Source organism: Micrasema longulum, unplaced genomic scaffold (genome assembly GCF_059751315.1).
Source record: "Micrasema longulum isolate JH-2025_06_02 unplaced genomic scaffold, ASM5975131v1 h1tg000888l, whole genome shotgun sequence".
NCBI classification, from domain to species: domain Eukaryota; kingdom Metazoa; phylum Arthropoda; class Insecta; order Trichoptera; family Brachycentridae; genus Micrasema; species Micrasema longulum.
In genome coordinates this window covers 287,123-297,360 of record NW_028278079.1, presented here as the reverse complement: position 1 = coordinate 297,360, position 10,238 = coordinate 287,123, and positions in this window count along the sequence as shown.

Below are 10,238 nucleotides of genomic sequence, written 5' to 3'. Positions count from 1 at the left end.
CTTTAGTATAAAAAGCAATGGAGAATATTAAATGAAAAAAAAAAGTATTTAAAAAACTTTCTTTAGGGAAAAACATTAAATTACATGCCATTAATTAAAACATTAATTATTTACAAAAATAACACGTAAATATAAATTTAATACTATGATATTAAAAGCAATAAAGCAGTAATTGAAAGTAAACAGTATGTCAAAAAAGGCAAAGTAAAATAATTAAATTTACGGCAAAAGAAATGACATAATGGTTAAGTGTGGTTAATTATGACAATAAGACTTAGTTTTTTGAAAAATCCCTCGCTGCGTAGAGGTAGTTTGTTATAAAAAATTGTAAAATTTATTCGGTATCCACTGCTTTAATACCAGGAAACCGTTGAATTTTGTTGAAAGTACGAGTATTATTACTGCACTACTGGTGCTTTAAGAACAAGCTATTTCAGTAGTAGTATACAGCAGGACTCCAATTTTTACCATTAATAGAATCTGAATATATGAACAAAATGACATTCATAATTCAATTTTGCAAAAATGTGACTCAAGCCTTTCAGCTTTAAGGGACAGATATATAATTTCACAATTTGTTTACTTATTATAGGTATATAATATTAAATAAGACATTGTTCATTAATTATGTGTAAACATAACATAACATTTACAAATTTGTAAAAACGTTTATAATTTAATGAACAAGCTTAGTTTAATTTTATCCAGTTATTTATTTCTACAGGTTATTGCAATTCCACCTTATTATAAGGGATAATTTAATTTTATGAATTCAGTAATAATCCTTCTATAATGATTATTAAAATATTATGCTAAAAGAACCGATAACAACAAAGTATATCGAGATTGAATTAGTCTAGAATTTAGAACGTGCTTCATTTCAATTATTAAAACTGAAACCAGGGAATCAAAGCTTTGATGGTTCAGTAAATCGTCAGGTTCACAGATTTAAAAAATGTTAATCCGTATTTTATTCGACGGCTTATTGATGTAAAACAAACTAGATTTATCACATCCGAGGCGGAATTTTCAGAATTCCACAAACAACACTTACGATTTATAAAAAAATATAATAATATATAATTTTGTACTTTATGCAAAAGGAACATACGAGGCTAGGCTGAAAACGAATGCACACATGCTTGTAGAACGCAAACGAAATGACCTTCAGAAGCGCGCCTCATGTGGCATGTGGAAGTAACATTCCCCCTCTATACGCATGCGCAAGTTTAAAGGCGTTTCGTTCATCTGGTGCATTTTAAGAAGCGGAAGTATGGAGACGTCTTCTAGTACTATGTCAACGCGAGTTAAATAGCGTGCTGTTACCAAATTTTTAACTGCTAAAAAAGTTACTCCTACTGAGATTCATCGATGTTTAAAAGGCCGTTTATAGTGACGATGCTGTTGATAGGTCTACTGATAATCGATGAGTAGTAAAATTTCGTAGTTGCGAGCCTGGAAAAGCAATAGTTTTTGATAAAACACGGACCTCCGATCACTGCCACAGACCATAATCATCGCAAATTTGTCGACGATTTAATTCAAAATGACCGGCGAATCACTCCAACGCGTATCGCAAATCATATTGGAATATCCAAGAAACGTATCAGCTTCATTATTGAACAATTGGGATACTATAAAATCTTGCAACATGACAACGCTCGTCCACACACTTCGCGCGTAACTGAAGAGGCTCTATGAAACCTGAAGTTTGAACCGATTACACCCCCTTTTTACTTCCTCGATCTTGCACCTTGCGATTTTTATTTTTTCACCTACTCAAGAGAGACCTCAAGGGTAATTAGTACACCTCGGACGATGAGGTGCATGCAGCTATCAAATCCTGGATTCGAGAAAAGTCGGAAGAACTTTTCAGTAACCGAATGAAAAAACTTGTTACACGTTGGAAGAAATGTGAAAAATAAATATATGATTTTGAAGCTTACGAATGAGGAAGTTCAGCCATTTTTTTTTTATTTATTTATTGATTTGTTAAACTAAGTCAATTTTTTTTTAAACTTTCATGTATCGTATTATCGTATATTTATGAAATTATTGTGCGTGTGACGTCTCAAGTTCTCTGCCGTTTCGGTAAACTGGAAATCTTCTACAATCCTTTTCTTTTCTTCTTCTTCTTCAGCCTTGTTATCTCAACAGCTGGATGGCTTCCAAACGTATCCATTCCTTCCTATCACCCGCTTTCATCATCCATGTTTTACCGGCTATAGAGGCAATGTCATTGACCCATCTTTTCTGTGGCCTTCCAACACTTCTTTTGTTTGCTCATGGTCTCAACTTTATAATTCTGGGTATCCACCTGCCATCATTTTGCCTCGCCAAGTGTCCTGCCCACTGCCATTTTAATTTTGCTGCACGATCAATGATATGACTCCGGTTTGGCTCCTTATTTCTTAATTTCTTATTCTGTCTCTTAGACATATCTTGAGCATCTGTCTTTCCATAGATCGTTGCGTGCATTTAAGTTTCTGGATAATTTTCTGTGTTATAGACATTGTTTCTAGTCCGTATGTCGTCACCGGCAATATACACGATTCATAGACTAAACTTGTCTCTAAGCATGCTTGTTTATTTTCAAAAATACATTTTAGTTTGCCGATGCCGATCTCTCTTATCATTGGTTGATTCAAATGAACTAGTGACATTGTTTAAAGTAGTTCGTTTTATTGTTTTTTTTTCGTTCATTTTTAAGAAACTTTGCCGTACAATTTAATGGTCTAATTTTTACCGCGCGTAAGAAAACATTTAGAATCAGGTTGTGGTCCCGTGGCTAGTGTTGCGGGCTCACGGATCAGAGGTCTGAGGTTCGAACCCCACTCTACCCCAACTTGATTTCTATTTTCTAATAGTGAGTTATTTACAACTCGTTGAAAATGGCCCCAAAAATCGAAATATTTGGGTAAATAATAAGCACGCAAATATTTCCTTTTTTAACAAAAAAATAAATGATAAATTTTCTCCAATTTCCCGTAGGGCTGAAGTTCCTCATTGTAGTTTAGTGTAACTTTTGCCGATCTTTCTATTTTTTGTCCGTGTTCTACAAAGATGTGTGCATTACTTTTCAGCCTATCTCGTACTATGGGATTAAAATATCTAATGACTAAAAGTAAAACTAAAACTGGTAGGCAGAGCACTTGTGCATATGATGAAATTATTTTACGATGAAAAGTAGTATTTTTCATATTGAATTACAGTAAAAAAAAATTTTTTAAATATGGTGGATAAACACTAAGATACGTTACCCAGACTTAAACTCTACAGAGGAAATGATTTTGTCATAATATTTGAAAAAAATCTGGCATAAGTTTTCCGTCATTCGCACACCTCTGCAAAATGGCGGACTATGACGCAGGAGCGCGAAAATTTATTTATTGCTTCTATCAAATCAGCGGTCTTACATCTTGACCGATATAACAGGGCCGGATGATTTCCGAGTTTTATAATATTAGAAGTTCAGTACTTAAAAAAAAATCATTATTTGTTGATAGATCAAAGTAAGCAAAAAAAATCATCATCGCTATGATTTTTTAAAGTTTTGTAATTTTTAAATTACTCCGCCCGTGACGTCACGATTTGTCGTCGGTGAGCCGTGCTGCCATTTAAAAGTAGAAGCCCGTAGATGTCAAAATGTCCAAAATTATAGGCCGATATCCATTCTCTCAGTCTGTTCTAAATTGTTTGAATATGTAATTAAAGATAGGCTCACAAAATATCAGGCAAATGATATCCTTTCGAAACGTCAATACGGCTTTATAAAACACTCTAATATAAAAGTTACAGCATTAGATTTTGTTTCATCCGTTCAGAGTTATCTCGATAAAGGCCTTTACACTGCAGCTTTTTTTATAGATCTAAAAAAAGCCTTTGATACAGTCAACCATAAAATTTTATTGGAAAAATTGGAACAAATTGGAGTTTGTGGTATTTCTTTCAATTTACTACCCTCGTATTTAGAAAATCGAAAGGTTTCCGAGATTTGACCATTTTTGTTTTAATTATGTTCAACTAAATGTATTTTTATTTGATATTTTTTAATTGTATCTATCCCAGAATGAGTTTTCTAACTCATGGGAATACAATTATGTTTTGTACATTTTTGTATTTTGAAATGATAATAATAACAATAAAATACATTTACTGTTGAAAAAATGTCTACCCGAACATTGAAAATCTATCACAACACGTAACAACGCTATAATTGATTCACCTGAACTGCGCCGTTTCAGAGTAGTTGACTTTTATTAAAACTTAAATTGTTATAAATTTTTCATACATTTTCGAGAAACTTCGCAGTATAATTTAATTCGCAGTCGAAGTCACCGCGCAATGTTGCCAGATCGCGAAAAATATAATCATTACACAAATGTAAGATAATTATATTTTTTTAAAAAGCAATAAGTTAATTTCTCTAAAATTTAATTGTACACGCGGAAAAAATTATTGACACAGCAGAGTAGATAAGTAAAGGGTCATTTCATAAGAGTAATTTAATTAATGAACTTTGAACTTAAAATATAAAACAATTTTTATTTATTACAGGAAACAATTTTTTTTTTTTAAATATTCAGTTTCCACAAATAATATTGTGATTATGTCATGCATAATCAGAGAAATGAAATAAAACAAATTTTCAGCTTTAAAAAGCATGATATAATTTGAAACGCTTACTTTCATCAAATATTTTAAAAATCCAATCAAAAACGAAATGATACCATTTTCAAAATTCTTTTTAAAAAATCAAAAACTAAAAATTGAGACTGTGTGTAATTTAAGACACGTATGTATAAAGCTAGAACAATAAACAAATATTAAAATGCATACACTATCTTCACAGTCTGTACTTTTCTGTAATAAAATAACTACTGTAGTCGTACCTATTTATAAAATAATTGAGTTTTATCCTAATTATTAAACATAACTATCAGTAAAGATTTTAGACAATTTGAGACTTATGCACCTAATTTAAGACAAGTCACAATCTACCTTTAAAAAAATGCTTTAATTTCTGGGAATTTTAAGTTTACCAAACTACGCTGAATGTGTCAAACATGGCGTTAACTTGTTTTCGGAAAAGTACCTCACAAGATCGTAATATAAATCGATTTAGATCACTACAGTTTTTTTTACTAATAATAGAGTTTTGAGGCATATGTCATTCATAAATATATTTGAATTAAAAATCAATGTCAATTTCTCAATATATACCACTTACTCTGTCTAAATTTCATTTTGACAGCAATTATAGGTACGTTCACAAGCAAAAACTTTGGAATGACACTGCCAGTGCTGGCTGAGTAGCAATGACACCACATCTAATATTATGTGCCGCGGAAGTTTCATCTCAAATTACATTCAAGTCTCATGTTGTATGCTTTTACGGTACCTAATTAATTATTTTACTATGTTGTTAAAAATTGTTACCGAAGGATATAAACCTTTTTATATGTAATTTACATGAAACGCTCTTAGCACTAGTTGTTTGGACATTCATTTAGTAATAGTTAAAAATTATAAATCAGAAAAAGGATTCTGCTTTTAAGATTATGACTTCTTTCGATTTTTTACTATTACTAAAGATCAAACGGGGCCTTAGTGCAGCACTGTACAACTTTTTATGTGATGCGGATATCTGCCCCGAATATTAGCTGAATCTAAGATCAAAATAACTAACATGAAGCTGTAGAATCAATATGAGATTCACACGTAGGTACCTGGGAGACCTTGATTAAAAATTAAATTTAGAACATCATGGTTAAGATATCGTCGGTCTGAGAAAAAAATATTTAATAACTCGATTTTCTCCCCTGGATACTGAACATATTATTTTTGCTATTTCGAATATACCGCGCATAGAATTAAGAATAGTCCAGAAACCACATACGCACATCAAACAGAAGGCGACTAAACTACTCATAAATTAGTAGGTTTACGTTTTGACCCATTAGTTTCTTTGTAGACGTCGCTCAGTACGCAACTCCTGATTTGAATTCAACTATGCCGTGTTGTGTCCTTTTAAAGTGTAGAAATACTGCTAGGATCTTAAAGAAACAGGGTGGTATCACATTTCATGTGTAATTAGAAAAGGAATGTTTAAGTAGCAAATGCATTGCTTAAAAATTGAATTATTTTTCCATCTGTCAGATTGTCGAAGAAATAAAATGGAAATTTCGTTAATGTTGCCAGGGTAGTAGATTTGTTTACCCTACTTTGCTCATCTAATGAAAGAATGAATGAAAATTAGACCTCGGATTAAACAACGCCGTGGGGGACATTTGAACGACATTATCTTAAAAACATCAATTATTATTTAACATGATATAAAAATATCCGTTTTATGTCAAATAAAATTCTTTTATATTTTAAGTTCAAAGTTCATTAATTCAATTACTCTTATTAAATGACCTTTTATTTATCTGCTCTGTTGTGTCAATCAATGTTTCCGCGTGCACAATAAAATTTTAGAGAAATTAACAGATTGCTTTTTTTTAACCTTAAATTTGTGTTATGATTATTTTTTTTCCATCAAGGAACATTACGCGGCGACATCACGAATGCGCGCGGCGAAAATAGGACATGGCGGGAAGATTATTGGACACAGTCCGGTGTATTCAAATATGATTCTGCGCTCCTTCTGGAATATTCTTAATTCTATAATACCGCATTATCTTTATTTTTATAATTAATATTATTATTTTTTACATAAGTATGTTAAGTATTTAAATCTCAAAGTTATTATATGGAACAATGTATTAAACAACGGTGTAATATGTATAGATATATTGTTATTGTATAATTTTATAATTTTGTAATAGAACACTGTTATGTTTAATGTATTTATGTTAATGTTTATAAAAGGCATTTGTGTCGTGTACACTAATAAAATAAAATAAAATATTAGAATTCTATGTTAAGGACTTAAATCTCCTTGGCGGTGCCCACATACAAGGAAATTTTGCCCATTTCTGAACGAAAAAAGCTACTCAAAGGAGCTCTCCGTCATCAGGTAGTCTTGGCATTTTAGCGTAGAAAAAAGTTCATTCAGAAGTGCATAAAATCGCTGGGTAATAAGAAGCTTTAGCCCTACAGGAAATTGGATACTAAAATGTTTTCTTGCGCGCGGTAAAAATTGAAGCATCAAATTGTACGGCAAAGTTACTTGAAAATATTTAAAAAAATATATATACAAAAACGCATTGCTTTGAACGATGTCACTGGTTCATATGAACCAACCAATGTTATGAGAGCTGTGAAGGATATCCGGTTTGCTTACCGTAAACGAACCAATCGGTAGAACTGACAGAGAAAAACTTCTGACGTGACAAGCGGAGTTATTTCAGAAATACAAAAATAAAATATAATTAACAAATTACAACAGCATAATAAAGTTATGAAAACAAACAAAGTTCGGCGGGTAAATTTTAGACGAATATTTTATTAGTAAGCCATTGAAAATATGCTCAAACGACAAATTTGCCCTTGAATTAATAATTCAATAAAGTCGTTCTTAGACAAGAACGCCGTATGAGCTACAGTTCAACAAATAATGGTTGCGGGCAAACATGGAGGAACATGGAGATAATTTTGCCCACCATCAAATTTTTTAATTGCTAGGAATCGCATTTAAATATGACTGTATTTACAATTATAACCCAATTCAATGATTACCAAGGTCATTCTTGGTAATTAAAAAGTAAAGCGCAACATACATTTTTTTGAGAAAATCAACATAATTGCAAAAAAGCGTGCAAAATTGGATAATTTCGCGATACATTACCAAATATAACAGGTTCCTTATAAGCGTTGATAGTTAGGTATATGAGTATGTCCACTTTTATGTTTTATGCTTTCTCATTATAATATATAAAGGTATTCATTAAACCCTGTCACATCCGAAACCACTATGATTAGTATGAACAAGAAGACATATTAAAATATTTTTTAAAACGAACAAAATTTAAAAAAATAAAATGTCCATAAAAAACAAAGGTTGCTTACTTCTGCAGGGGTGGTAACGATGGAGGGGAGGGGGGAGTCTGATACCACGCCACGCTCCCCTCACTTCTCTCCTGCAAAAGTAAGCAACCATTTGTTTTTTAAATAATTTATTTAAAAAAATTCATTTGTTCTAAATATTTTTTTAAATATGCTAATATGTCTTCTTGCCCATACTGATCATTGTGGTTTCGGATGTAACAGGGTTTAAAGAACACCCTGTATATGTACTTTTTAACCCTGTATATGTATTTCTTACCCATACTGATCATTACATTGATATATATTTAAATATACGTATTTCGTCAAAATACAATTTCAGAATTCTTAAAATTATTTACTTTTTAAAAATTTATTTTGTTTAATTATTGAATAATGTACCTACAATGTATTTCATTATTATCTTACATCTCTGGGGAAAATATTTCGTTACTGTGATGGCAAATGGTCATACATGCTGTTTTTGTAATTTTTCAAGTTTGTTCCAAAAAATGTCCCAAATAGTATATTCTTTGATGTGGAAAATATATAAAGCTAAAATAATGTAAAAACATAAGGATAATGATATAAGATACATGGACTTTTTTTTTTTAATACCCCGCCTAACCGATTTTGAAACTTTCTTTATGCTCTCCTGTAAAATAGTGTCTGTGACAGATATAACCGTTTGGCATCACAGTACCGATTTTTTGTTTTGGTTTTTTTTACCATTTATGTTCCTTGTACTTTTATTTTCTATGTGTTTTGTATGTAAAAACTGTTTTTTTCCCAAATAAATAAAAAAACTGAACCTCCATATTACCATAACTAGGTTACTTCAAAATCAGCAATAATTGTGAGTAACCCACTAAAAGATATCAAATTTCCACCCTTGTCCTTACGATAAAAAAGAAGAAAGAAAAAAAAGACTTGATTTATTGGGTCTACGTGTAGTATTTAGTGAAGATAAAAATTTTTAAATAGGAATGAATTCATTAGTTACGTAAACCTTGACAAAGAAACTTGTTTGCTTTGAAACCGGTTGGTGGAAAAAATAATAATAAAAAAATTAGTGTTTAAAAACAAAGTTGTTTTATTTATTTTTTATAACACATTTTTTTGTTCTCATCCGTAAATGCTCCAAATCCAGAAAGAATAAGAATTATTTATGTAAATGTCTTCTGCTCTCCTTACCAACAGGGGTGCACTTTATGTAGGAACACGATTTTCGTAAATGGCTCTATGTAGGAACACGATTTTCTAAAATGTATTAAATGTCAGTTAATATTATTTTATCATTTCCAAAAATCCAGTAAAATTAAATAAATGGGTAGAAATTATAAGGAACTGGAAAGAATCTGATTGGGATCCAAAAAAAAACACATGTTGTTTGTAAACATTCTGATGCAAACTTTTTTTAGGTATGTACAAAATTATAACATCCCCATAATTTTTAGTACATGCATTCTCGTCGAATGCAGCACTGCTGATCCGTTAATAAAACATTGATCAGATTGAAGATTTTAAAAGCTATAAACATGCCCAGAGCAAAGCTCGTCATTTTGGAAAAAAACCTCTGGTAAATAGCTGCAGTAGTTATTTAGTCTATCGAGGACACACAAACGAACATTGCCTTTTATATATAGATTAACCACGCTAAATGATCAATATTGTTTTTAATAAATAAAAAACATAAACAATTTTATTTTAGCAAACATTGTATTCATTTTATATTTCTCCACCAATGTGTTGTCGTATTTAATGTAAACCCATTTGAAAACTATTGTATTTATCATTCTAGGCATCTGTGTTTTTGAGCTGCAAATCATGAATTATTATCAAAAAGTATCATTCATCTTTACATCGTAAAACTGACTGCGGGCGCACCGCCAAAAGATTTTATGAGCTGATTAAGTGCCTCACTACTACGTCTGAATTCTGATATCGTTGTATGGAGTATGGTTGCACATGTCAAGAACATTAAAAAAACCCATAATTAAATTAAATGGACTTCTTTACTCATATTATTTATCGGAGACAAATATTAAATTGAGCCACTTAGTAAACTTGGCTTTCCTTTTATGTTACAACACTTCGCCAATGTGTTATCATAGAAACTATAAATTCCCTTTTAAAATATGGTATTCATCATTCAAGGCATCTGGGTTTATGAGCTGCTAATCATGAATTATTATTTTTGAAAGTATCATTCACAGCGCAGCGCCGCGCCGGCATTAAACAATTTTTTT